The sequence below is a fragment of the Pongo abelii genome, chromosome 16 (assembly GCF_028885655.2).
Source record: "Pongo abelii isolate AG06213 chromosome 16, NHGRI_mPonAbe1-v2.0_pri, whole genome shotgun sequence".
Taxonomy (NCBI): Eukaryota; Metazoa; Chordata; class Mammalia; order Primates; family Hominidae; genus Pongo; species Pongo abelii.
Genome location: NC_072001.2, coordinates 34685659 through 34713128, shown reverse-complemented (window position 1 = coordinate 34713128; position 27470 = coordinate 34685659). Strand labels below are relative to the sequence as shown.

Here is a 27470-nt window from a genome sequence, read left to right as displayed (position 1 = left end):
TTCACTTTTGAATGAGAAAACGCAGTCAGCTTGGAAAGTAGAGGGTTTCTCTTTTCTGTTACTCAACTGTAGTATATGGCTGCTGCCACTGGATGGCAACCAAAGACACAGAAAGACCAGGAATGCCTGAGAAACAGCCTACAGAGCTTCAGTATTTCCAAAGAAATTCTAACACATCAGACTAAAAACGAAATGCATTCAGTAGGTAAAAAAAAATATACTTACAGTCTGTGAATTAAGTGGCAATTGTTTAACTAAAATATATTATCCTTCAACAAGTCATATTTTAATAAATTTTGAGAAAAAATATCTAAAGTAGTGATGGTCTCGTTCTTATTCATCAGGACTAGCTCAGGGTATAATAAATTTTTAAATGTTCAGCTTCCAAGGTGTTTCTTTGATGGAACCTTCACTTAAAGAAAGAAGAGGTGAAGAACAGTGGAAGCTTATTGTTTATAGTAGATTATTGAGGTGAGGTTGCCGAGATTAAAAGTCACAAATTTTGGAAATAGGTAGAATTAATTTTAACCTACAGACTTTAAACTTAAGAATGCACTCACGCCGGGTGCCGTGGCTCACGCCTGTAATCCCAGCACTTTGGGAGGCCGAGGCAGGTGGATCACGCGGTCAGGAGATCGAGACCATCCTGGCTAACACAGTGAAACCCTGTCTCTATTAAAAATACAAAAAATTAGCCGGGCGTGGTGGCGGGCGCCTGTAGTCCCAGCTACTCAAGAGGCAGGAGAATGGCGTGAACCCAGGAGGCGGAGCTTGCAGTAGGCCGAGATCACACCACTGCACTCCAGCCTGGGCAACAGAGCGAGATTCCATCTCAAAAAAAAAGTTAAAATTAAAAAAAAAAAGAATGCACTCAGGTAGATTCTTCTACTTGTCAGTGCTGCAGTTTTCTCATACATAAAATGAGGAAGATATGTCTATTTCACGGGGTTGGTAAAAGGGAGAAAATGAACTAATTTAGGCAAAGGTGCCCATTGTTAGGCTTGGCATATAGAAGACACAAAGCAAATGGTAGCTATTACTTATTCTGTGATAAAAATGGTTAAGTTTTGTTTATATTTGACTGGATCAAAAGTGAAATGATCCATATATGATCTTCTACTTATTACATCTGTTGATGCTGTCCTGAAGAATATCTTATAAATAAAAGGTTAGATTTGTTAGTCAGTATTGAACTAAATCAGTACATCTTTTCTGTAAAATGCGACAGCACCTAACCATTCTCAGTACAGCATATGCACTGTCATAAGTATAGCATTTGTTTTGTTAACTTTTTAGGTACAGTTCTTTTAAACTGAAAGCCAGTGTTGGACAAGCAAATGCAGCTTCAAAATGGCAACAGGATAAGGATACATTTTTTTTTTTAATCCTTTAAGTTCTAGGGTACGTGTGCACAACATGCAGGTTTGTTACATATGTACACACATGCCATGTTGGTGTGCTGTACCCATTACCTTGCAGGGTTGTTACATATGTATACATGTGCCATGTTGGTGTGCTGCACCCATTAACTCGTCATTTACATTAGGTATATCTCCTAATGTTATCCCTCCCCACTCCCCCCACCCCATGACAGGCCCCGGTGTGTGATGTTCCCCACCCTGTGTCCAAGCGTTCTCATTGTTCAATTCCTATCTATGAGTGAGAACATGCGGTGTTTGGTTTTCCGTCCTTGTGATAGTTTGCTCAGAATGATGGTTTCCAGCTTCATCCATGTCCCTACAAAGGACATGAACTTATCCTTTTTTATTGCTGCCTAGTATTCCATGGTATATATGTGCCACATTTTCTTAATCCAGTCTATCAATGATGGACATTTGGGTTGGTTCCAAGTCTTTGCTATTGTGAATAGTGCCGCAATAAACATACGTGTGCATGTGTCTTTATAGCAGCATGATTTATAATGCTTTGGGTATATACTCAGTAATGAGATCGCTGGGTCAAATGGTATTTCTAGTTCTAGATCCCTGAGGAATCACCACACTGTCTTCCACAAGGGTTGAACTAGTTTACAGTCCCACCAACAGTGTACAAGCGTTCCTGTTTCTCCACATCCTCTCCAGCACCTGTTGTTTCCTGACTTTTTAATGATCGCCATTCTAACTGGTGTGAGATGGTATGTTGTTGTGGTTTTGATTTGCATTTCTCTGATGACCAGCGATGATGAGCATTTTTTCATGTGTCTGTTGGCTGCATAAATATCTTCTTTTGAGAAGTGTCTGTTCATATCCTTCGCCCGCTTTTTGTTGGGGATGATTTTTTTCTTGTAAATTTATTTAAGTTATTTGTAGATTCTGGATATTAGCCCTTTGTCAGATGGGTAGATTGCAAAATTTTTCTCCCATTCTGTAGGTTACCTGTTCACTCTGACAGTAGTTTCTTTTGCTGTGCAGAAGCTCTTTAGTTTAATTAGATCCCATTTGCCTATTTTGGCTTTTGTTGCCATTGCTTTTGGTGTTTTAGTCATGAAGTCCTTGCCCATGTCTATGTCCTGAATGGTATTGCCTAGGTTTTCTTCTAGGCTTTTTATGGTTTTAGGTCTAACATTTAAGTCTTTAATCCATCCTGAATTAATTTTTGTACAAGGTATAAGGAAGGGATCCAGTTTCAGCTTTGTACATATGGCTATCTAGTTTTCCCAGCACCATTTATTAAATAGGCATCCTCTCCTTTCGTATCTAAAGGAGTTTTATGGACAGGCTGATGGCAGTTATGTGCATGTGGGGAGAGCTTGGAGTGGGAGCCAGTCATTACACTGGTGGACCTTTAAATGCCACGGTAGGGAGGCTTCCTCCAAAGGACCGACAACTACACTAGCAGCACCCACTCTCACCAGGCAGTGTACACAACTCTCTTTGGAGAGAATCTCTGATTTTTTTCTTTGGGGTAAGTGACTGGCTGCATCCATGATTTGGGGGAAGGGGCATTAATTGTCCATACTGGATCTTCATTTATTCTACCTGTTCCAGTCCCATTTCCACTTTGTCCTCTGTGATGCCTGCACTGCACTGGAGCCTGGAGGCTCCCTGAGGTTCTCACAGGCGGACGGGTCAGCCACCCCCACCCCCCAGACCCTCTTCGTATTTTCTGGGCTTGTGCCCTCGAATCTATCCCACAGATCTCTAAATCCTCTTCATATTCCAGATGAAATCATTCATCTGCTGACGACTTCCTTCTGCCCTCTTTGTTATGTGGCTTAGACTTTTAAAAACACTGATCCATTAGTTGAATGGAAGAAGAGGATATAAATGTGATTTATCAGACCCCATGTTGAATCCCATTCATTTCACAGCTGCTGTCCTAACTCAGGCTCAGGGTGTGCAGAGGCCAAGTCTACACTGTATCTAACCCTAGTGCAGCTCAGGATTTGGTTTTCCCCAGCCCGTTCTCCTCAGGGTCTCAGCTCAGGCCCTCGGGGCAGCAGGAAGATGGGCTCTCCTCACCCTCCAGGCCCACTGTCCTTCTGTGAGCCCCGCCCCCCCACCGTCTTCAGAACTTCCCATGCCACAGCTTCGCCTAGTCCAGTCACAAGGAGAAAAGAAAACGAGGACAAATCACCAGGATTTGGGGGAGGGAGGCAGCTGAGGTCCCGCTCTGCACAGACGAGGCACCCTGTGCCTCTCCCACGGCTTACCACATCTGCCTGGGACTCAATGAAAGGGCTAGAGGGCCGAAGGTGACAGCGGAGTCTCCAGCACGACCTTCGCCGAGGGCCTCCAGGGGATTTCGATTTCTCGCGCTGTGGGGGCGGAAGACTGGCTCCCCTGGGGATGTGTGTGAGTGTCTGGGAGTGTGTGCTCCCCAGGGCCCCTCGGAGGTCAGGGTCCTCTCCATTCAGGACAGCGAGGAGAGAAAGGCCTGGAGTGAGGCCCTGGGGCTGGGGGCTAAAGCAGCAGAGTATCAGAAATGGGGTGCTAGGGTGGTTACTGGGGACCGGCAGGGAAGACTTGGAGTCCAGCATGCGCCTAGGGGTGCTGCGGTGGGGAGGCAGCAGGGGGCCTCCCCTGCCCGATGGGGCTTTCGGAGGCCGCGATCCCCAAGGGTTCCTCGCTCTAAGGTCCCCGCTTACAGCTGCGCGGGGCCGAGGGAGCAGGGCGCAGCGCCGCGGCCGGGGCAGGGTGCGGAGCCTCGCGTTCACCGGCTTTACCCGCGAGACCAGACCCCTGCAACTGCCCAGCCAAGAAGGCCGGGACGTGCCTCGGGCATCTGTGTGCTCCCCAGGGCCCGGGACGTTCGGGGCGCTGAGCCGTCCAGCGTCTGGGTTTCAGCCCCGGTCCCGGAGATCCTCCCGGCTGGACCCGGTTCCTGGGTGCACCCGCCCGCCCTGCCGATGTCCCAGTGCCGGGGCCAGGGGGCGCAGGGCCTCGCGAACGCCCGGCACGGACGCATCTTTTTCTTCCCTCTCTTCCCCGCGCGCGATGTCGCCGGGAAGCGTTTCCAGGCCCCAGTGATCCAAGAGCGGGTGAGGCAAAGCGGCAGGGACCTGGGCCCGGGCTCGGCAGCCGCAGCTCAGTGCGCGTGCGCCAGGTAGCGGCGGCCCTGCGTGCTTTCCATACTCCGTTTGCGGTACGTACCCGCCGCTATTCAGCTTCCGGGCTAATTAGCAGCCGTGGTGTGTCGCTAGGTGCGGGTTCTCAAGGAGCTCAGCCTCCCGGACGGAGCCGGCGGCGGCAGGGCGAGGACGGCGGCGCGGCGAGGACGGCGGCGGACCGGGGAAGCCCCGCGTCCTGGCCAAGTAAGCTGGGGAACCTTGGCTGCCTGACTCGCTGGCGGCGGCAACCTGGGGCCGCCCGCGGCGCTGCGGGGACCCGGACGCGTGGGGGGCGGCGCGGAAGCTGCAGGCCAAGAGCTCCCGAGCCCTGCCCCCCAGACTCGGCGGGGCTGCGGGGAGGCCGCCGCTGGGATCTAGGGGTGCAGCCCGGCGGCCCTACGCCTCTCGGACCGGCCCATCCTCCTCCCACGACGGGCGGGCGGGTGCGGCGGGGACCAGGCAATGCTTTCGCATCCCGGGAGGGGCTCACCGCGGCGAGGGGCCACTCACGGCGTGGGCAAGTGGCGGTGTCTGACGGGGCCGCCCGCTCGGATCTCGCCGGGCTGGCGGGGCCGCTGGTGCGTTCCGCTGCCCCGCTTGGCGCCGGCATCAAGTCCCCGTGCCGGGCGGCAACTACCGAGTTTGGGGTCGCCTCTGGGTTCGCTTCCCCGGGAGAACCCGAGCCCGGATCTTTGCCCCTTCCCTTTCCCTGTATAATAAGGCCCAGAGGGAAAAAAAAATTCTCAATTAAAACCCCCACACTTTGTTGCCCCTGGGCTGCAGGCGCCGGGTTGGGGGCACGGCGCGGACCTGCCCTTCGGCAGGGCCCCTTCTCCACGCCAGGCACTGCCTGGCAAGGCTGCTGGAGGGAGATTTGGCCACAGATGGTGAAGGAGAACATCGAGGCCCTCAGTCCCCAAGCAGGGCTCCATGGGTCGGGCGGCGGGCCTTGGTAAGCCCAGGCGAGGGGCGAACTTCCTTTCCCTGGGGCCGACGCGGAGGGAGGGTGCGGGGAACGCCCGCTGAGGGGCATGTCCTGCCATACCCCAGTGGAGACCAGAGCCTTAGAGGGGCCTGCTAGTCTTAGTATTTACTGGCAGAAGGAAGGCTTATTTTTTCAGATCTCTTCAGATACGACCTGGCAGGCACCAGACGTAAATCTGTGGTTGAGTGCAGTCAGCTCCTAAACGGGCATGCGGTGGATGAAGCGCCCCAAACTTGGCATCTTGTGTCTGGCACTTTGTTTTTGGGCTAAACTGCCTCTGGCGTCTTCAACCTCCTGTGCCTCTTTCTGTTTTTGTTTTTGTATTTTCTCTATTTTCTTCCTCTTTGAGAAAGGAGAGTGGTTTTAGAAATAATGACCTGAGAGCTTTGCAGGTTGAAGTGGGACAAGTTTTCCTCAGGTGCATGTTGGCAGTTGCCAGGAGCCTGCAGGTGGCTTTTTCTCAGGCCTCTGGGTCAGGGTCCCTCCAGTGAGGTGAGGCAGGGGTTTCTCCCCTCCCAGAGGTGTGGCCACTACGCAGGGGGACAGGAACTGGGTTTCCCAGTCCGGGGAGTCCAGGATGCCCTGCCCTCTGCGTTGATTCCTGGGTGACCGTGGGGGCTGCCTTCCCCCGCAGCCTGGGCTGGAGAGGGTCTCCTGAGCTTAGGATCTGCGGGGCAGGAGGGCTGGGGTGATAAGGACACGTGGAACCTGCTGGGGCTCCGTGCAATGTCCAGGGCGTGAGGAGATAAAGCTGGAGCTTGCAGCTGTGTGCCGGCAGCCCTCGGTGGGCTCTAGCAGTACTGGCAGGGGGGCCCTTGGAGTGGGCTCCCTGGCTGGGCTGGGACTGGGTGATGGCAGTAGCAATGGGGCACCAAGTCTTCCCTCTCATTTGTTAGGAAGTGCGGTCTGTGCCCGTCCCCACTGTCTGGCTCTTGGGCTGGGAGAAGCTGCAGGCTGAGTCCCACGGGGTGTGAGTGTGTGTGAGCAGGAGTGTGTGCTGGAAGGAGGTAAAGCTGGTGACCATCAGCTCCTCATTCTCTTCCACCTTGCATGTTTTCTCTGATATCCCAGACCCAAGTTGTGGCCTGCTAGTTAACTTGTTTACATAACCTTCTTAAGTAGCTCTAACCTTTTTAAAAAAAAAATTAAAATGTTAGTTTCACAGGAATAATTGGTGGGGATGGATTGTGAAATGGAGCTGCGTAAATATCCAGTTTGCCAACTGAGCTAACAAATGCTGGATAAAAGTAAAAGGTAACTGTAAAAGACACTGATCACACCCCTGGAAGCTTAGAGATGGGATAAGACACCTTGATTTTTCCCAGACAAAACTGAGGAAGTCAGAGGAAAAACAGTTGATGGTAAGGTTGGCATCAGGCTGGGCTTTGTTTGGATTGGGCCGCGGTGGCTGCGGTGAGGGCTGTTGGAGTGGGGAGAGTGGGGATTGAGCCTGGCTGAAGAGGCCCCCCTCCAGGCCTCAGCTCCTCTCTGGCACTCCTCGCTGTCCTCTGCCACGCATACCTGCCCCGGTGACTTAACAGGTGTGGGCCTCAGTTGACACCATGGTCTGAAGTCTTGGAGAAACCTTTACTGTCCAGGGGAGGAGAGGACTGGCGGTCAGTGGGGATCGAGACCCTGCACACATCACTGGGTGGCTTGAATGTCTTTGGCAGAGAACACATGCCCTGCCTTGCAGCCTGGTCCTTAGAGAAATGGAGAGAGCTCTGGGCCTGGGCGGCGGCCCTGGCTGTACCACTCACAGGCTGTGTGCCCTCCACGCAGTCTCAGTTCCTCACCCTTGCCAGGTGGCCGTGAGGACTGGGAATGTGGAGGCACAGGTAGGGTGTAAGGTAGTCATGGATGACCAGACAGGCCTCCGCAGTGTAGGTCAAGTTTGAGATGGTTGCTCACCAGGAGGCAGCCTGTGTGCCCAGCAGGGGCTGGGGGTGCTCATTGTTCCCTTGGATGGTGGTTGGCCTGTGTGCCTACTGGGAGGTTTCTCTGGCTCCTTCCTTTCCCAGAGTTCCTTCCCACCCGCCTGCCGCCCGCCGCCTCGGTTGGGTCCAGCTCGTGTCTCAGAGCAGCCTGCTGGCACAGGCTGAGTCAGCTGTCATGGGCACTGTCTTTTCTCGCCCCTCCTGAAGCCAATCCTCCCCTCTCTCCCTGTCCAGACACACCAGGGAGGCCCGGGAGTTAGGTGACCTCAAGGTCATGCAGCCAGGCTGTCTCTGTGGAATGCTACGTACTGGTGGGGTGCCATTGCTGTGTGCGTTATGATTTCTGTGCCGGCTGTGAGGTTTCCCAGGTTGGGCTGTGGGGTACCCCTGAGTCTGCAAGTTGGCCCAGGCCAGGTGTGTCACCATTGCCCAGGCCTTCAGTGGCTTTCCATTGCTCCCTTGACATCCATATTTCTCGGCCTGATTTTTCTCAACTTCCCCTGCTCGCTCCCAAGAATGGCCCCTCCAGGCTGTCCTGGCTCCAGGCAGACAGGCTCATTGCCCAGATCTGCCCTGGGTTGTCCCCACCCCATCCCCACCTGTCATCTTGGCCCATGTCCATCCCGGAGATCCCAACTGAATGTGGGCTCTTTCCCTCTTATCCCTTGGTCCTCAGATTTGCCAGGCCACTGTTGCCTCCAGGCCTTTGCACATGCTATTCCCACCCCCTTGGCATCAGCCACCCCCAGATGCCCACCTGGCCGGCCCCTCACTTATTGCCGGCTCCCTGACAGCCCTACATAAATTAGCGTTACTTCCCCTTCTCTTGTTAACCTTGCTTTGTGTTTCTCCTCAGTACTCAACATTCGGTGTGTTATTTATATACTTGTTTGTTTATTGTCAGTCTCTTACCACTCAAATGTAAAGGACTTTGTTCACCTCTGGATCCCCAGCAGCTAGAAAAGTGCCTGGCACACGGTAGAGCCTTAGCGCTGTTGTTGGATGAGCGAGTGAATGAAGCACGGGAGCATTAGTGTCCTTGCAGCACATGTCCTGCTCCCTGTGCCTCCTTTTCCCGAGTCCCAGAGCTGGAACCAGCTGTGTTCACCTTTGGATCCTCCTAGAATGTAGCACAGACCGTCACTCAGTGGGCAGTCAGGAAAGAGCTGCGGAGTTGTACAGTGCAACGTCAGTTTCACATAGGCTAGAGGAGAATGTGTTTGGGAAGGTAACCAGCCCAAAGAACGAGCTTTGTTATTCTGCACTGAGATTCCTTTTTGGATTTTCAGTTGTTTGGGTTCTCTGCATCCAGGTGGTCCCTGTTGCCAAAGTCAGCGCTGCGTCTCCCTGCAGTCACCTCGGATGTGGATGCACTTTGGAAGGAGGCACCCCCACGCCCAGATTCCCTTCTCGCTCCATCTGGATCTTTCCAAACTTGTCTTGTACCTAATGTGAGACTCTGTCCCAGGGCTCTCAGCCACTCTGCTTCCCCTTCCAGAAGCCTCCGCCTGCCTGACTCTCTCCTGCCTGTGTCCTGGCCTGGTTGGAGAAGATGCTTTGGTTTTGTGCGAAAGTGACTGGGAGGTCGGAAAAGAGGATGGGATTTGGAGTAACAAGAGCTCAGTTCCAGCCTGGCCCTGCCACTAATCCCTGGGGCCCAGGACCAGTCATCTGGCTCGAGAGTCTTTCTCAGCATCTGCAATACGCGCATGAGGCCTCTTGCCTGTGGTTGTTTTGAGGCACAGACGAGATGTGATATTGAACTGATGGGAGATATTTTATGACAGCAAGGGCTCCGTGGTGCGGCTTCTCTTATTGTCCTGGGAGTTTTAAGGATCAGGTTTGTGAGTTACAGCTACGGCCTAGCGAGAGAATGCAGAGGAGGCATGTCATAAACTCTAAAGGGCTGTTTTAATGTAAGGTGCTGCATCTGTTGTTTTGTGTTTCAAGGATCAAAATTAAGAGAAAAAATACATGGTTGAGATACCTGCGTTGAGTGACTGTGAAAATATTTTCATCTCTAGTTTTCTGGAAACGGAAACACTCCAACATTTAAAGATGGTTTTGATGGCGAAACCACTGGAATGAAACACACATCATTGGGCAGTTCTGTGTGTTGAGTTCCATCCCTCTTTATTTGTCATTTTAAATAATTTCCCGACAAATCCAGAAGGCAGGTCTTGTCTTAACTTCGCAACGAGGAGGCTGGGGACAGGTAGCTGAGCTATGGGTTGCCTAAGAGCACTCTGCTGTGACAGGGCGGTGCTGGCCTTTGAGCCTGAGCTGGAGAGAGTGTGAGGCTCATGTTTTCTCCCTGTCTCCTGCTGGGGCCCATTTTGTATCAGATTTGTTTTTAACGGGGTGGGCATGACTAGGACTTATGACCACTGGTGGGCATGTACAGGGGCTAATTTTCAACACGTGCTGAGAGACTGATGGCTAGCATCGGAGAGTCATGGAAATGCCACAGATGACGTGAGCCCTTGACAGCGATGGGGAAAGGGTGTGGGAGCTTGCCCTCCAGGAAGATGGCTGACATGGTTGGTGGGACACTAAGGTGTTTTCCATTTTGCACTTGAAGCCAACATGGATTCTTAGCACTTCTTGTCCCTAGAATCAACTGTGCAGAGAGACGCTTGGTTCTGAAACTCTCAGGCAAAGACAGTTCTGAGGAAACTCTTATTAGTAAATAGTGAGTCGGAGAACACTATTGACATTTAGGATTTTCAGTTGAGATATATATGTACTGTCATGCGTCACATGACGTTGTTTTGGTTAATGATAGCGTATATGACAGAGATCCCATAAAAATATCATGCGGCTCAAAAATTCCTATTGCCTAGTGACATTGTCGTAAAGTTGTAGTGCAGTTACTTTATTTAAAAAAAAAAATGTAGCCTAAGTGTACAATGTTTATGAAGTCTGCACTAGTGTACAGACAGACTCACCCGAGCAACTTCCATTCATGGAAGGTCCATTCATGGAAAGTGCCCTAGACAGGGGCACCATGTTTTATCTTTTATAGCATATTTTTACTTTGTGCCTTTTCTATGTTTAGATACACACATTCAGCACAGTAACATGCTACCTAGGTTTGCAGCCTAGGAGCAATAGGCTGTACCCTATAACCTATGTGTGTTGTAGTAGGTTTGTATAATGTATGCTCTATGATGTTCTCACAATGATGAAATTGCCTAATGATAAATTTCTCAGAATACATCCCTGTCGTTAAGTGACGCATGAGTGTGTGTGTGTGAGATATATAATTTTTTTCATTTGGTTGGTTTGGCATTCCTGGAATTGATTCTCCAGCAAGGCAGCTCTAAATATGAATTCCTCTGAACTGTTGTATGCATTGTTAATTTAATAAACAAGTATCGCTTATGGTTTCTCGCAGTTGGTTTGATTATCAACTGTCTTGGAAAAATCCATTGTTTCAAAAATTGTAAAGCCACTAGTTGAGTAACCGCATGCATTTAGGGATGATGGATTTCTCAGATCTCTCTGGAAGCAAGTGTGTGCATTGTGCAAATAAAACACAGTTTCTGTTTCTCAGTCTTTTGGTGTAATAAGTGAGCCATGTGCTCTAGCATCTGTCTGGATTATCCAGAGCTGGTGGCAGCTGTCACTGGTGTGGTGCAGTGGGGCCAGGCATGTGTTAGGAACTGGAAGCTCTGGGAAGCCAGGCTCTGCCTCCATGCGTGAGCCAGCTGTATAGCATCACTGCTCAGAGTTTGTCTTGACTCATCCCAAGAAGGGCATGTGGAGATCTGTGTCCCGTTCCTCACCAGCCACTGAGTTACTGTGGATGGAGGAGATGAGATGTGTGCAACTGTTCTGCTACAGTAAAGCACTCAGTCAGTGCAGTCACCAGGGTTAGGGTGTGTGAGTGTTTTACCAACTTGCCTGCTGGGTTTCAGACACCTGGCACTACCTCCAGCCTCTAACTGATTCTGGCTAGTACGAGTGAAAGCTGTCAGCTGAGTGATGAATAGGCCGATTTTGGCCACAGGTCCCTGCATTTCTCACCTGGCCTGACTGCTAGATTCTGAGCCCCTGAGGCAGGACTGAGTGGGTCACATTGATGGCTGATTGTCTTGGGAATGGCGTTGGGTGAAGTCGAGGTTTTCCTGACCCACAACTCCTACTAGAAGTGCCTTTCTTTTGTGCATGTATCGTGAAGATTCTGCCTGTGAACTTTCTCTACCCTTTGAGTCCTAAGGTTCAGGCACCTGGAGAGGAGCATGTCATCGTTTTGCAGGTTGGATATGCGGTTGTTGGGGAAGACGTCTTTGTGCTGTCTTGGGTTGGAAGCTTTGAGAGCAGAAGCCCCTCCAGACCAAGAACTCCTGATTGTGTCTTTCTCTTGGGCTTTCGCAGTTTTCAGCTTCTAAATTAATTGCATTTTATTAAGTAATGGTTTTCTTCTTGATCACAGGCGTGCCTGTGTGCTTAATCAGCACTGAGGACTGGTGCTACTTCAGTTGATTTGATACACCCAGAGGCAGCCTCACCTCCAACTTGTCTTGACTTCGTTTGGGGAGCTGCCGTGGGGGACCCCTGGACTGGCAGCATTCCCACCCCTGACTTTGGCAACCCCGGCCTAACTCCTTGTATGTGTTGCTCCTTTTATTCGTCACATAGGGTGGCTTAATCTAATAGTGGAAACAAAGGGGTGCGGGATGTAACATGGTAGGTCTCACCTTGCCCGTCATTCACCTCTCAGTCCTTTGACACTCAGGGACTCTGCAATGGTAGAACCAGGAGCAGGTACCCTTCACTTTTCTTACCCCTGAGTCCCTTTGCCTGGAGCTGTGTCCATCTATCCCCCCGTGTACTCAGTAGGTATTTTCTGAGCAGCTACTATATTCCAGCTTTCTTGTTCCCAGTTTAGAGCTGGGTGGGATCAGGAGGGAGGGCATGGAGGGGGCTGCTGGAGAATGTGCAATGGCATCAGAGCCCCATTCTGGCTCTGGGTGCAAGGCCGTCCTAGAGAGGCACAGTCTGGAAGATGTCAGAGCCCCACGGTAGGTTGGGGTGGATCATGGACCCCATCCTAGAAGAGTGGGTGGGTTTGCCCCTTCAGAGCCCAGGCCAAAAGAGTACTCTAGGCAGAAGGGCCAGCCTGGAGTGTGGCACCCTGGGCATAGGGAGGGCCAAGTTTTTGGCAGCAGGATTATGTAGTTTGTGTAGGTCAGAGCTGGAGATGGGGGTTGGGGGGCAGTTTCTGACCATTAGGGGCTTGGTAGCCCTGGAGAGCCCTTGCTGTGGGTTGGGAGCAAAGTAGGTGGGCCAATAACAACACATATTTTACCAACTGAATTCTAGGAGAGTGATTTCTGCAGCTGGCTTCCCTAGTGGACAGTTCAGAGCATGGGAGGAAGACGCGGTCAGGGGCGTGTTGAGGGGTGCATCCAGAGGCGAGGGGAGGGCGTGGGGAGGTATGAGCAGAAGATGTGACATGGGGTGGGGAGGGGTGCAGTGAGGATGCAGGAGGGTGGCGGGGGCAGGTGTCTGGCCGACGCACCGCCAGCGTCATGGGGAGGCTCTGGAGCCCACTCCCCACTGGGTTCTATAGGAGGTGGCAGCTGATGCCAAGTCCCAGCCTTGCTGGTGTGGACGTTTTATTTTACCCTTTTTTATTTTTTACAAGGATTTGTAGGATTTCTAGATTAAATTGCCCCTGTTCTCCAAGAAGGAGCGGAAACAGCAGCGATGCAGGGTGATGGGCTGCAGAGGCCTCTGCAGCAGGGTGGGGTCTGGGGAGACATTCGGGTGCCTCCTGTCCATGGCCTCGATAGGCCAGGGCGCCTGCAGCTTGGGCCCTCCTCCCCTTTCAGGTGGAGGGAGCTGTTCATCCTCTGGGGGCTGCTGGGCAAGAAACATTTCTTACCTGATAATGTGAAGCATCAGAGGTCCCTGTTTCATGGGTAAGTTGCTGTATGTTTTGGAGCTGCAGTCAGTCCGTTTTTCTCACTAGCATGGTGTGGAGGTGGGGGACAGTATTCCCTCCCATGAGGCCCATGTCCGCTTCATTATCTCTGTCTGCTGGGACTGTGCTGGATGCTGGCTGAGGCTGCCTTTGTTACCTCCATGTGCCGTAACTGGAAAGGCCTGCTGCTTGTTAGGCTCCTTAGAAATCTGATTTGAAGGCTGGGCACGGTGGTTCATGCCGTAATCCCAGGACTTTGTGAGGCTGAGGACGGAGGATTGCTTAAGCCCAGGAGTTTGAGATCAGCCTGGGCAACACAGGGAGACCTCACCTCTACAAAAAAAATAGAAAAATTAGCCAGATATTGTGGCTTACAGGTGTGGTCCTAGCTACTTGGGAGGCTGAGGTGGGAGGATCGCTTAAGCCCAGGAGGTTGAGGCTGCAGTGAGTTGTGAGGGTGCCACTGCCCTCCCCTGGGTGACAGAGCGAGAACTTCTCTCTCTCTCAAAAAAAAAAAAAAAAAAGTCTGATTTGAAGGAGAGAAAGCTCTATTTGATGTGGGGGTTGGGGATGGAGAGCACCTCTGCGATTAGACCTTTGTATCATCTTGATGATTTTAATCAGACATCCAATAGTATGCTGTAGTTCATGTCAACTGATTTCCCAAACCTGAATTTCAGAGACTTCCCATGACATACCAGGCAGTGGGAGTGGGGATGGTGAGCGACTGTTAGTTATTCCAGGAAGAGAGGCCTTTTCTGATTGTCCTGCTCACCAGCACACTGAGGGGATGGGCCGCTGACCTGATGGGCTGGAGAGTAGAGCCCTGGCTTATTTATGTGCAGTTGTTTCTTTTGAACATGTCTCGTTTTGCTGGTGATTTGGCAAATAGGTTGAAACCAAGCCCTCCCCGAGTTCCTCAACCACCTAGGACTCCACAGGTGCCTGGGAGTCCGATGGCTGGCAGGCTGCCTTTTGAAGCTTGGCCTAGTGTCCCGTAGCTGTTGGTTGTCCTAGGAATCCAAGGAAAAGCTGCTGAATTCTGCGGCCCCAGGAGGATCTTTGTCCTCCTTTTGCAGAGCAGTAGGTGGATTTGCTCTGTTGAGCCGGAAGGAAGAATTTTTAGATTTCCTCTGGCTGAAGAAGTTAAAATGGAACCATCTACATCAGTTCCCCACAATTGGACTTTAAAGCAAGTTTTCAGGAAAATGGACTCGATTATTTTCTATGTGTGGAAGCAAATTCCTTGGGAACTTCTGGTGAATTTTTTTTTTTTTTTTTGAGACGGAGTCTCACTCTGTCACCCAGGCTGGAGTGCAGTGGCACAATCTCGGCTTACTGTAAGCGCCACCTCCTGGGTTCACGCCATTCTCCTTCCTCAGCCTCCCGAGTAGCTGGGACTACAGGCGCCCACCACCACTCCCGGCTAACTTTTGTATTTTTAGTAGAGACGGGGTTTCACCGTGTTAGCCAGGATGGTCTTGATCTCATGATCTCATGATCCGCCTGCTTCAGCCTCCCAAAGTGCTGCGATTACAGGCGTGAGCCACCGTGCCCGGCCTAACTTCTGGTGAATTTCAAAGTGCTTGTCTATTTTGTCTTATTCTCCAATACTGAGAAGTCTTTAACAACTAGAGGCTGCCTGGGTAGGTCAAGGTCTGAGGGGCAGCACTCCCCACCAGAGCTAATCATTAAATAGATCTGCCATCTGTAGTTTTTGTTTTGCGTTTTGAGCTGGAGGTGTTGCTATGTTGTCTGTAGGCTGGACTTGAACTCCTGGGCTCAGGCAATCCTCCCGCCTCAGTCTCCTGAGTAGCTGGGACTACAGGTATATGTCACTGCACCCGGCTTGATATCTCTGTTTTAAAAAATTTTGCCTTCTCGCAATTATCTTGTCTCTCTGGAGAAGAAAGGTGCCATTTTTCTGGCAGTGGAATTTGGAGTTGAGAAGGACCCTGGCTCCATCAACGGGGCTGGCGCCTAACATATGATAGATCTTGAGATCCTTTAAATATTTTTTTCTGATTATGAAATTCAAATGTACTAATTATAAAGATTAGAACTTTACAGAAATGCATTATGTAGAATAGAAAGTGAAAGCTTCCCCCTAACTTCACCACTGCCCCATTCAGTGCCCACAAAGATAATCATTGTTCACAGTTTGGTGGCAATTCCTCCCATTTTCTTTTCTGTTTGTGGACATATTTTACTTGTCTTTTAAATACATACATATTTAGAAAGTATTTTTCAACAAAGTGGGATCCTATTGTAAATAAGATTTGCAGTTCGATCCCCTCACCAGCTGTGTGTCTTAGAGATGGTCCCTTGTCCTTTGCGCAAGCAGCGTTATTCTGACGCTTGCATAATATGTGACTGTTTACTTACTGAACTTTTGGGTTGTTCCGTTTTTCGCACTCGTGGAGAATGCTGACATGTGGAGTCTCGTACATTAAACCCTTGCATCTGCGTGGGGTTGTTTTCATAGCATAGATTCCTAGAAGTGGACTTGCGGGGCTGAATGGTTTGGGCATTCAGAGTGTCAACAGATATTGCCAAGTTGCTCTCTTGACAGGTGGTGACCATTTTAAATGATGCTAGTGTGTGGGGCAGCGGTGTCCCCACTGACACTCTCTGAACATCGACACTCTCTGGACATCGACACTCTCTGGATATGATCAGTCTTTATGTTTCATTCAGTCATGTGGGTGTAAAGTGATAGCTTATTTCATTTTGTATTTGTAAAAATTGTGAATGACAACAAGCTGCTTCTCCTGTGCTTAATACTAATTTGAATTTCTCTTTCTAATTCTCTTTTTCATCCTTGCCTGTTTTTCTCTTGATTTGTGAAGCTTTTCCTTGTTGATTTATACGTGTTCTTGGTACACAGGGTTATTCCTCATTTTCTATATATATTGCAGATATTTTCTCTCAGATGCCACTTGTCCTTTGAATTTGTTTAAAGACATCCCTGGCAATGTAAAAATTTGGAATTTTTACATTGTTGAAACTATCAAGCTTGCTTTAATTACTCCTGAATTTTGTATCTTACTTAGAGAATGGATTTATGTACCCTAATGTATATAACCACCCTCCTGCATATTCTGCTAATACTTGATAGTCTCGATTTTTTTACATTTACATCTCTTCTTTGATCTAAAATGTATTTTAGATATGGTGTGATTTGGGGATGTAGTTTTTTTTTTAATAAGATTCCAACCTAATTTCCTAGTCAGCCACTTTGACCTCTCTGTTTTGGCAGGTTTGTCATGGGTTAAGTTGCTGCTGTGTTCTGAGTGTTTCTCCTGTGTTTCTGGATTCTCCATGCTAATTTACTGCTTTATTCTTGTGCCACTATCTACCGTGTAAGTTACTGTGGCTTTTGGTAAGACTTAGTTATCTTAAAGGGCCATTACCTCTTCATTCCTCTTCTTTTTTCATTTTCCGCCAACCTTTCTCCTATATTCCTTTGAATAGATAAGCTTTATTTAATTTAATTTATTTATTTTTTGAGACTGTCTTACTTTGTCACCCAGGCTGGATTGCAGTGGTGCGAACACGGCTCATTGCAGCCTTGACTTCCTGGTCTCAAGTGATCCTCTCACCTCAGCCTCCCAAGTAGTGGGATCCACCACGCCTGGCTAATTTTTGTGTTTTTTTGTAGAGGTGGGGTTTTTCCAAGTTTCCCAGGCTGGTCTTGAACTCCTGAGCTTAAATGATCCTCTTGCCTTGGCCTCCCAAAGTTCTGGGATTACAGGCATGAGCCACCCTACTCAGCCGCTAGATAAACTTTAGAATAAACTAAATTCATCCCATATTCTGATTGGGATTTTGATTAAGGTTGCTCTGTGGGTTTTATGGTGGGGGTTGGGGGTGGGGAGAGGAGACAGCTTTTGTATTTTCTTCTCATCCTGATTTTGATTTATTTAAAAAGTCCTTTGCCTCCATCACTGGAGCTTCATTGCTTTATTCATGCATGTTTGTGGGTCTCTCACTTCTGCTGCTGTTGTCACTGGGATCATCCCCTCCTCTTGCCTTGTTTTCTAGCTGATCATGGCTGGTCTGTAGAAAAGTTGTTGCCTTTTAAATTTGTAGACTGCCTGCCCAGCTTGCTTCAGTCTCTCTGTTGATGTAAATGGTTTGTCATTCTTCCTCTTGTATTTTTTTATTGGAGAATCATTTGCCTTTGTCGACCTTTCTTTTTTGTTATTTATGCCTTTTGTTATGGGGTCCATTGTGGGGGGGGGTGTTTGATATTAGTCCACTCTGCGATCCCTGGGACCCTCCTCAGGAGGGCCTTTCTGCTTCATGGTCAGTAGGTTGGCTCTTTGACTGGTGGTCCCTGTAGCTCAGCAGTCCCCAGGGCAGCCGCTGTGTCACAGAGTGGAAGCAGGCCAGTGGACAGTTTAAGTGAGTTTTTTTCCCTGTGTGGCTGGGCAAGCTGGAGGAGAGGGGTCTTGGGGAGTGGTTTCTCCAGGCAAGGGCAGTGGTCTGGCGGGGGCTGTCACATGGGTGCTCACCCATGGGGGCCTTAGAGGATGTGGCTTTCTCTGCTGCTTGGCCTCAGGCAGGAGGCTCAGAGGGTCTCCTCAGGTGCTATCGGTGGCTGTGGTGGTGGCAATGTCTGGGACCCATGGCAGCCACTGGTAGCCTCTGCTCCTTCCTCCAAACTGGTGAGGACCCCCAGGCAGTGGTGGTGGCCCCCTGGGTGCACAGGCAGATGAGGGGGTAGGGAGAAGAGGGTAGGGTACAGCCCTGGTTCTCAAAGCAGGTGGCGGGGCCAGCATGTGTGACTAAGTGGCCAAAGGGTCCATGGAGGTGGACCAAACTGGTTGAGGGAAGCCCCCCCCAACTGTGCCAGGAGTTGCTGCCCGTGCCACCAAATTTCCACTGGGACCCATGGCCCCAGGGGAGGCCCTGGAATCTGTGAAGCTCAGGGTCATCCTCAATTGTTCCCTGTCATTTATGTTCTAGCCTTGACCTTGGAGTGTCCACCCTGCAGGAGCTGCCGGTTGCTGTGAGTTCCTCGTGCTTCCTTATGACAAGTGGTAGGGAGTGGCTACTGCTAGGTTAGATTCTGTTATTTTGCACATCATAGACTTTTTACACTGTTTTCCATCATTTTCATCTAGAGTCTTTGTTTAGGGAGTTACCGCTATCAATACCAGCTAACAATGTGTTTGTGGTGATGGGCATCATTTTCTCATCTTATGAGATAAACCAGCCAACCTAGTGCCTTTTGCATGAAGGTACTGATGCTTGGGGACTTGGGACTGATGGGTGGGTGTTGCCAGGAATTCAGCCTCTTCCAACAGGAGCTGTAGGGTGGCGTGATGTGGCCCCATGTTGCCCTGTGGTGGTAGGGCGGGGGGGTGGCGCCCAGAGGCATGGGGGGTGGTCAGCTTTCCAGGAAGGTGGTCCAGGCCCAGGAAGGTCCGAAGTGTGATGGAGGGGAGAGGGAGAGGAGAGGGAGCCTACCGGGAGGCGTGGGTTCAAGGCCTGGGTGTTTGTTAGTTTGTCGTCATCCCATCTGCTAGGCATCCATTCTCTGTTGCGGTCCCAAAATGCCCCATTTCTGGCTTCATTCAGGCACAGTTCCTCTGCTCAGTGGAAGTGGAAAAGGTGTAACAGTTGTCTGTGCTGTCTTCAGAGCCGGTGGAGGTGGAGCTCGGCCAGCATGTCACAGCCTAGTGGAAGAGCAACTAGCAAGAGAACCCGCTCTTCCCTGTGGCTCCTAGACACCTTGGTTGGAGGGTTGGCCAGGAGCAGGAGCAGGAAGAGCACTGTGGACAGAGCTGGCTCCTGGGACATGGGAAGCCTGTAGAATGCCTGCAGAATCAGCGTGAGAGAGCGAGAGCGAGAGTGAGAGAGAGAGCGCGTGAGCGAGAGAGAGAGAGTGCGCGTGAGCGAGAGAGAGAGAGAGAGCGCGAGAGAGAGAGAGAGAGAGCGTGAGCGAGAGAGAGCGAGAGAGAGAGCGCGCGTGAGCGAGAGAGAGTGCGCGTGAGCGAGAGAGAGAGCGAGAGTGAGAGAGAGCGAGAGCGAGAGAGAGAGAGAGCGCGTGAGCGAGAGTGAGAGAGAGCGAGAGTGAGAGAGAGCGAGAGTGAGAGAGAGCGCGTGAGCGAGAGAGAGAGAGAGCGAGAGAGAGCGAGAGAGAGTGCGTGAGCGAGAGAGAGCGAGAGAGAGCGCGTGAGCGAGAGAGAGCGAGAGTGAGAGCGCGTGAGCGAGAGCGCGTGAGCGAGAGAGAGCGAGAGTGAGAGAGAGAGCGAGAGAGAGCGCGTGAGCGAGAGAGAGCGAGAGCGAGAGCGCGCGTGAGCGAGAGTGCGCGTGAGCGAGAGCGAGCGAGAGTGAGAGAGAGCGAGAGCGAGAGAGAGAGAGCGCGTGAGCGAGTGAGAGAGAGCGAGAGCGAGAGAGAGCGCGTGAGCGAGAGAGCGAGAGTGAGAGAGAGCGAGAGAGAGAGCGCGTGAGCGAGAGAGAGCGAGAGAGAGCGCGTGAGCGAGAGAGAGCGCGTGAGCGAGAGAGAGCGCGTGAGCGATAGAGAGCGCGTGAGCGAGAGAGAGAGAGAGCGCGTGAGCGAGAGAGAGCGAGAGAGAGAGAGCGCGTGAGCGAGAGAGAGCGAGAGTGAGAGAGAGAGAGCGCGTGAGCGAGAGAGAGCGAGAGCGAGAGAGAGCGCGTGAGCGAGAGAGTGCGTGAGCGAGAGAGAGCCAGAGAGAGAGAGCGCGTGAGCGAGAGAGCGAGAGAGAGAGAGCGCGTGAGCGAGAGAGAGAGAGCGCGTGAGCGAGAGAGCGAGAGAGCGCGTGAGCGAGAGAGCGAGAGAGCGCGTGAGCGAGAGAGCGCGTGAGCGAGAGAGAGCCAGAGAGAGAGAGCGCGTGAGCGAGAGAGAGCGAGAGAGAGAGAGCGCGTGAGCGAGAGAGCGAGAGAGCGCGTAAGCGAGAGAGTGCGTGAGCGAGAGAGAGCCAGAGAGAGAGCGCGTGAGCGAGAGAGAGCGAGAGAGAGAGAGCGCGTGAGCGAGAGAGAGAGAGCGGGTGAGCGAGAGAGCGAGAGAGCGAGAGAGCGCGTGAGCGAGAGAGCGCGTGAGCGAGAGAGAGAGCGCGTGAGCGAGAGAGCGAGAGAGAGAGAGCGCGTGAGCGAGAGAGAGCGCGTGAGCGAGAGAGCGCGTGAGCGAGAGAGAGCGCGCGTGAGCGAGAGAGAGCGCGCGTGAGCGAGAGAGCGCGTGAGAGAGCGCGCGTGAGCGAGAGCGAGCGAGCGAGAGAGAGCGAGCGAGAGAGCGCGTGAGCGAGAGCGCGCGTGAGCGAGAGAGCGCGCGTGAGTGAGAGAGAGAGAGCGCGTGAGAGAGAGAGAGCGCGCGTGAGCGAGCGAGAGAGAGAGCGCGTGAGCGAGAGAGAGAGCGCGTGAGCGAGAGCGCGTGAGCGACAGAGAGAGCGCGTGAGCGAGAGAGCGCGTGAGCGAGAGAGAGAGAGCGCGCGTGAGTGAGAGAGAGAGAGAGCGCGTGAGCGAGAGAGCGCGCGTGAGAGAGAGAGAGAGCGCGTGAGCGAGAGAGAGAGAGCGCGCGTGAGCGAGAGAGAGAGAGAGCGCGCGTGAGCGAGAGAGAGAGCGCGCGTGAGTGAGAGAGAGCGCGTGAGCGAGAGAGCGCGCGTGAGTGAGAGAGAGAGAGAGAGCGCGTGAGCGAGAGAGAGAGAGAGCGTGTGAGCGAGAGAGAGAGCGCGTGAGCGAGAGAGAGAGCGCGCGTGAGTGAGAGAGAGAGCGCGTGAGCGAGAGAGCGCGCGTGAGTGAGAGAGAAAGAGAGCGCGTGAGCGAGAGAGCGCACAAGCGCACGAGCACGAGCGTACAGAAGGCCAAGTAGTAGGCGTGGCAGAGGGGAGATTCCAACCCCCTTCTGACTCCAGGGCCTATGAACTTAACCTTCCAGTGGCAGGGCCTCTCAGCTGGAAATCAGTCACATGCTTCCCAGAAGGTATTTTTATGAGTCAATATACTTGACTTTGGGAATTGGCTATAAAGAGAAAATTTACTACGGGATTAAAGAAGTGTGTACTGGATTAATTGGGCAACCTCTTTTCTTTTTGAGACAGGATCTCACTATGTTGCTCAGACTGGAGTGCGGTGGTGTGATCTTGGCTCACTGCAGCCTTGAACACTTGAGCTCAAGTGATCCTCCCACCTCAGCCTCCAGAGTAGCTGGGATCACAGGCACGTGCCTCCATATCCAGCTGACTTATAAATTTTTCCTAGAGATGGGGTTTCACCATGTTGCCCAGGCTGATCTGGAACTCCTCTGCCTCCCGAAGTTGGCAACCTCTGAATGTGCTGCTCAGAGCTGCCTGTTTGCAAATGAACCATGAATATTTTTTATACCTGAGGTTAAATTCATGTAGATAGAACACCGCTACAGGAGGCGGGGTGGGGTGATGTCACAGAGCACTGGGCAGCTAATCAAGACGTCCCCTCGTCACAGTCAAGCTGACCTCTTTTGGGGCTGTCGCCAGCTCAGTGGTGTCCACCTGCTGTCTGCAGTCTGAGGATCGGGGTGTCCTAAGCTCTCTCCAGCTCTGAAATCTTTAACTGTCTACGGGGTGTATTTGTCTGGAACCTTGCCTCCTGTCCCTGTGGTTCTGCATGTTGCCGGGTGTTTCTCAGGGACACCTGACTTTCCTGAGGGTCCCCAGCCCTGGTGGGAGAAGAGGTTGTGTGACGTCTGACACCCGGGAATTGGTGGGTCTGCATTATCTGAGGAGGGTGTACTTCCCAGGTTAGCTGGGCATGAGTTCAGTTTCTGTTGTATCCTTCCTTCCAGTTTGGGATGGGTTCTGAAATTTGTATTGCAAGTGATGAAAAGGGGTAAGTGGCTTTTCATCTCAGTGGGGTTAGCTTTGTCATGGACCCCTGAGCTGAGTGATGGCATTATTAGAAGTCCAGTGCCTCAACCCATGCAGCCTTATTGAGGACTTACTTGTATCATTGTGTATTGCTTGAAAACGAGCAATCTGTACGGTAACTTTTAGGATTCTTGGTGTGGGTGGGTTTAATATTTGCCTGTGTGCCTCATTTCCTGGGTATCACTGAGGAATGGCTCTTTGATTTTCAATTTTAAACCCTTATCTTGCCACAGTCAGTCTTTTATACAGAGCAGAGTGCTGGAGACGGGCTGCAATGACAATGTTCCTAATGGGATGGGTTTTATTTCGAATGAGTGGACTGTGACAACTTTTAGGTACCTTCATGTGACTCTTCTCACAATAGCCGACTTTCTTCTCGTTTAATGGAAAATTAGTAGCTGAAGCCTGCTTCACGTCTCTGCCCCCGTGGTGGCCTGGGCGGACCCTGGCTCATCTCCCAGGGCAAATGTCAGACAGGCCAGCCACAGCCCAAGGAAGTGGGGGCAAAGGGGGCACCCCAGTCCGATCTCGAGGGCCCATGTGGCTTTTGTATTGAGGGCAGAGTTGTTGTGCTGTTGGCTTTCAGCAGGAGCCAGGCAGAGCAGCTGTCCGTGGGCTGCCCTGTTGGCCAGGGATGTTGACCAGGATGAGGAAGGAATCAGGCGGGAGCCCCCGGCGGGATAGTCATTGCGGTGTCTCTGCACCTAAGTGATTTGTTTTCGCAGACATCAATGCTCAGGATTGATCAACCTCAGGATCATCAATGCTTGGAAAGGGTAGAGCTTGTGTCCCATCAGAGATATGACTCCGAATCTGTGGGTACTCTCCCCAGGCTGACTTTTAAAATGAATGGGCACCTGAGCCACTCCGTGTGATGCTGCAAACCGAGAGCGTTCGGGTGACGCTTTCAGCCATAAAGTCTGCCTTTCCTCAGGGGAGTGGCCACCGATGGTGTGTTTTCTATCTGAAGCAACTCTAAAGGGGCCCACCCAAGTTTCAGAAAGAAACTCAGGTTCTTGACGTATGCAGGGGGAATCCTTTCATTTCTAAAATCTGTTAAAAATTTTACTATTGGTGAAAATATCCTCTTATGCATTTGCAGTGACCCCTCCATCCTCACTGCAGTGCCCCGTGAGTGCAGGCCTGTGCCCGTGACCTGGCTGGACCCTGGGGTTTTCCTGCGCCGCTGGCCCTGAGCTGCTTGTGCTGTCAACAGGGCAGCGCTCCGGGTCTGGATAAGAGGTTCTGCGTGCTCCTTACAGTTCAAAGCAGGCTTCCCTGCCATCTTCCCCAGGCCATCTTCCCTGCCTCCTGCCTTGTCCTCCAGTAGTAAGTCATGCCCCTGTCACTCCCTGATGAAGCCACTCCACTGAGATTGTCGATGTTACACTGAGGCTTCTCTTTGGGATACCCCAGGCTCGTGGTTACCCGATGGAGGAAAAATTCTGGGAGAATCGGCTCGTGAGATGCCTGACACCGCTCTCCTGGCATCTGACATCAAGGATATCTTAATTTTCTTAGTTTTTAAAAATTGTGGTAAATACACATAAGATGAAATTTACCGTCTGAAATACTTCTAAGTGTATGATTCTGTGGCATTAAATACACTCACAGTGTTGTGTATCAACACTGTGGTGATGGATGTACCATCACCACCATCCATCTCCAGAACTTTCTTCATCTTGCAATCTGAAACTCTGTGTCCACTGACTCCCCTTTCCGCCTCCCCCAGCCCCTGGCAGCCACCATTCTACTTTCTGTCTGAATTTGACGACTCCAGGTGCCACATGTGAGTGAAATCATACAATCATTTGTTTTTTTCCAACTGGCTTCTTTCACTTCGCGTGACGTCCTCAAGGCCTACCTGTGTTGTAGTGTGCGTCAGAACTTCCTTCCTTCTTAGGACTAACTACTGTCCCCATTGTATGGATAGGCCGCACTTTGTTTGCCGTTCATCCCTCAGACATCGAGAATATCTCACATAGTAGAAAGGGTCAAAGAATCCGATGAGGGCTTCATCTTGGCCACTCATGCTCTCTGCAGCTCCACCCTCTGCAAGGGTTGTGTGGACAGGCTGAAGCTACCTGCTTATCCTGCATTGAGCAGACGGGCCTGGTGCTGGGCGCAGAGGATGCAAACTGGAGCAGGAGCCAGTTCCTGCCCTCGAAGTGCAGCAGCAACATGCAGTGTTAGTACCAGCCTATCCGGGGCTTTATAAAGTTAAGAAAAGAGCCTGTATCCATGCTGAAGGCTGTGTGACCACAGGGCTTTTAAAGGATGCTTCTGTGTTCCCAGAGTTAGGTGGGAGCTCTTGGAAGGATCTCTTTTATCCCAGTGCTCCTGCTAAGAATGGAAAGCCCCTCTGCATGACTGCAGTAGCTGGTGCGATCCTCTGTTCACTTGCATCAGAGCCTGGGAGGTTGTGGTCTGCAAAGCTCACCTCTCATAATGGGATGCTAATAAATAGTATCCAAAGTTGATATACCCAGAAAAAGAGTTCAAAAATTATTTAGAGAGGTGGAAAATAATCACCAGTAGAATTAAAATCAGAAACGACAAGGTTGGCCAGCGGAGTGGGGAAGTCCAGATTGGGGAATGTGATGTTTCATTATAAGGTCTTTCAGCATTTGCTTACTTCGGTCTGAGTGAAAGAATTGTCTCATTTTTTTGAGGGCCATGTACAGCAAAGGACTCACCATCTGTCAGACACACGGGTCAGTTCTGGCAAGGCAGAGTTGGAGGTTTCTGTCCTCAGGTGGGTGGGCAGAGACGGCAGCTTGCCGTAAGGTATCCAACAGCACCAGGGGCAGGAAATGAAAAGTGCTCAGTGATTGGTGGGATAGTGGTGTCTAGCACAATGATTCCTGCCAAAATCTTAATGGTGGCTGGGCATAGTGGCTCATGCCTGTAATCCCAGCACTTTGGGAGGCTGAGGTGGGTGGGTCAGTTGAGATCAGGAGTTCAAGACTAGCCTGGCCAACATGGTGAAACTCTGTCTCTACTAAAAAAATACAAAAAGTAGCCGGGCGTGGTGGCACGCGCTTGTAATCCCAGCTACTCAGGAGGCTGAGGCAGGAGAATTACTTGAACCTGGGAGGCAGAGGTTGCAGTGAGCAAAGATTGCGCCACTGCACTCCAGGCTGGCCGACAGAGCGAGACTCCATCTCAAAATAAATAAATAAATAAATAAATCCACAAAAACAGAAAAAAACTCAATGGTGTGCAATAAATGAAAATGCTGCCCCAGTCAGATGGGACTAGCATTTTTCAGCAACCTTCAAGGTCTTGTGTCACAGGAATGAAGATCCGAGTATTTCCCACCTGTGGAGGGGGTTGGTGAAGGAGTTTTCAGTCCCGGGCACCCTGGCCTGTGCTGAAAGCCTGTGCGTCACACCGCGTGAGTTAGTTGGGAAAGAGAGCTCCCACTGTTCTCTTTTAACCCTTGTCCTTTTGTACCACAGCAATTGCTTTCCTGGAGATGAGAACCATGGCTGGGTTTAACATCATCTTTGGAAATCCTAAAAGGCAATGAAGCGATTTTTCTCTTTTCATTTTTTTTTTTGATACAGCTGTGTCAGTTTGAAATTTTATTTTCGTATCAGTTCTAATAGTGTGCCTGCTTGACATAGTTTCTATTAAATGGGCTTGATATGAAGTGACTTAAAAATTCAAGTATTTAGAGTTTCAGGGCCCATCGTCTTGATTTTTGGGCAGTACCTCAATTTCATACGGTGTTATTCTTTTCCAGAGAGATGGGTCACTGAATAATTTACATTTTATGGTCGTTTTATGAGAAACGATTTCTGGTTATAAATGGTAAACATCTTCTAGGTTTTGCAGTAAGAAATAATTGATTATATTAGAAAAAAAGAACCATAAGAAGATGTGTTTTTAATTTTGACTTCCTGTAAGTACCTTCTAGAGCAGAAGGTTTTCTCTTTGTGGATTCTGCATCTTGGATTTGGGGACTCTGTTGCACTGAGCTGTGCTCTGTGGGGAGGAGCCCGTGGCAGAACAGTTTGGGTTCTGCTGGCCGCCTTTCACTCTATTCAGGGAGTCTGGGTCCCAGAGAAAGATGACAGCAGTTAGGTCTTATTGGGAAGAAAACACGGCTACCATCCCTGGACCATTTTGCTTCCCCTGAACAAATAAGATAGTCATTTGCCTACTTTTGGGGACAGTCCCTGTGCTTTGCACAGGACGAGGTGGCAGCTGGCTTGCCTGCTGGCCTGCTTCATGGAGATAGCATGCTCAGACCCACCGCTGCTCTTCAGGGGTCGTGGAAGGAATTAATACACTTCTTTCTGTCCCCCAATCTGTGTCCCTTTACGTGTCCCTGGAGCTGAGCATGTATTCTTTTTCTTTCTTCATCTCAGTAGAGCTTTTAAATTAAATAGATGTTGCTTAAGCCATTCAGAAATGTTTCACATTTTAAAAAACAAAAGGTAGCTGCTGCCATGATTCCTTTGCCCACTCCTACACCGTGTCGTTGTAGGACAGTCCCCACTTGGCTGTGCTGAGCCCGTCTGGAAGTGTTTCTGATTCTAATCAGAAGTGGAACAGTTTCAGTACAGATTATAGGTTCATGTTAGTGATGAACTTGGGTGGAGATGGGGACACAGCTTGTTCTTTCCTCCTGGACTCTCATCTAGGGTCCTGAGCTGCCAGGGGCCTGCCCACTCCCGCCCTGAGCCCTGCCTTGGCTGAGCTGATCACCGCTGCATGTCCCAGGCTGCCGATCTGCCTGTCAGCTGCCATGCACATGTGTGCATGTGTGTGCATGCATACGTGCACCACACACATACTATGCCCACCTCATACACACCACACACATACCCCATACACACCACACACCAACCACACACATTACACACACTGCATACATACCACACACCACAAACACTACACCATGCACACAAAACACACGTACACACTCAACCCTTCCACACTACATTACACTCCACAGACACCACACATCACACTCCACACCCGCCACACGCACGTATCACATTCACGTCACACCACACCACATACCACACACCATACACAGTACACTCCACACACCACACCCTCCAGGACGCCCTGCCACCATACACACACAAACACCACACACCCACACCATACTACACATTTACCACATACACACCACACACACTGTATCTCATGAACACACCACACACCCCCGCCACACACATTT

General features: G+C 50.9%; 1 protein-coding gene across 1 annotated transcript in view; it reads left to right on the top strand.

The window, feature by feature from the left end:
* Positions 1-4268: 4268 nt before the first annotated feature.
* LOC129050035 (amyloid-beta A4 precursor protein-binding family A member 2-like) overlaps positions 4269-27470 on the top strand; it is a 44239-nt gene continuing 21037 nt past the window's right edge. The window contains exon 1 of the mRNA XM_054531315.2: positions 4269-4753. The gene's annotated coding sequence lies outside the window, so the exon portion shown is untranslated. The remainder of the gene's footprint in view (positions 4754-27470) is intronic.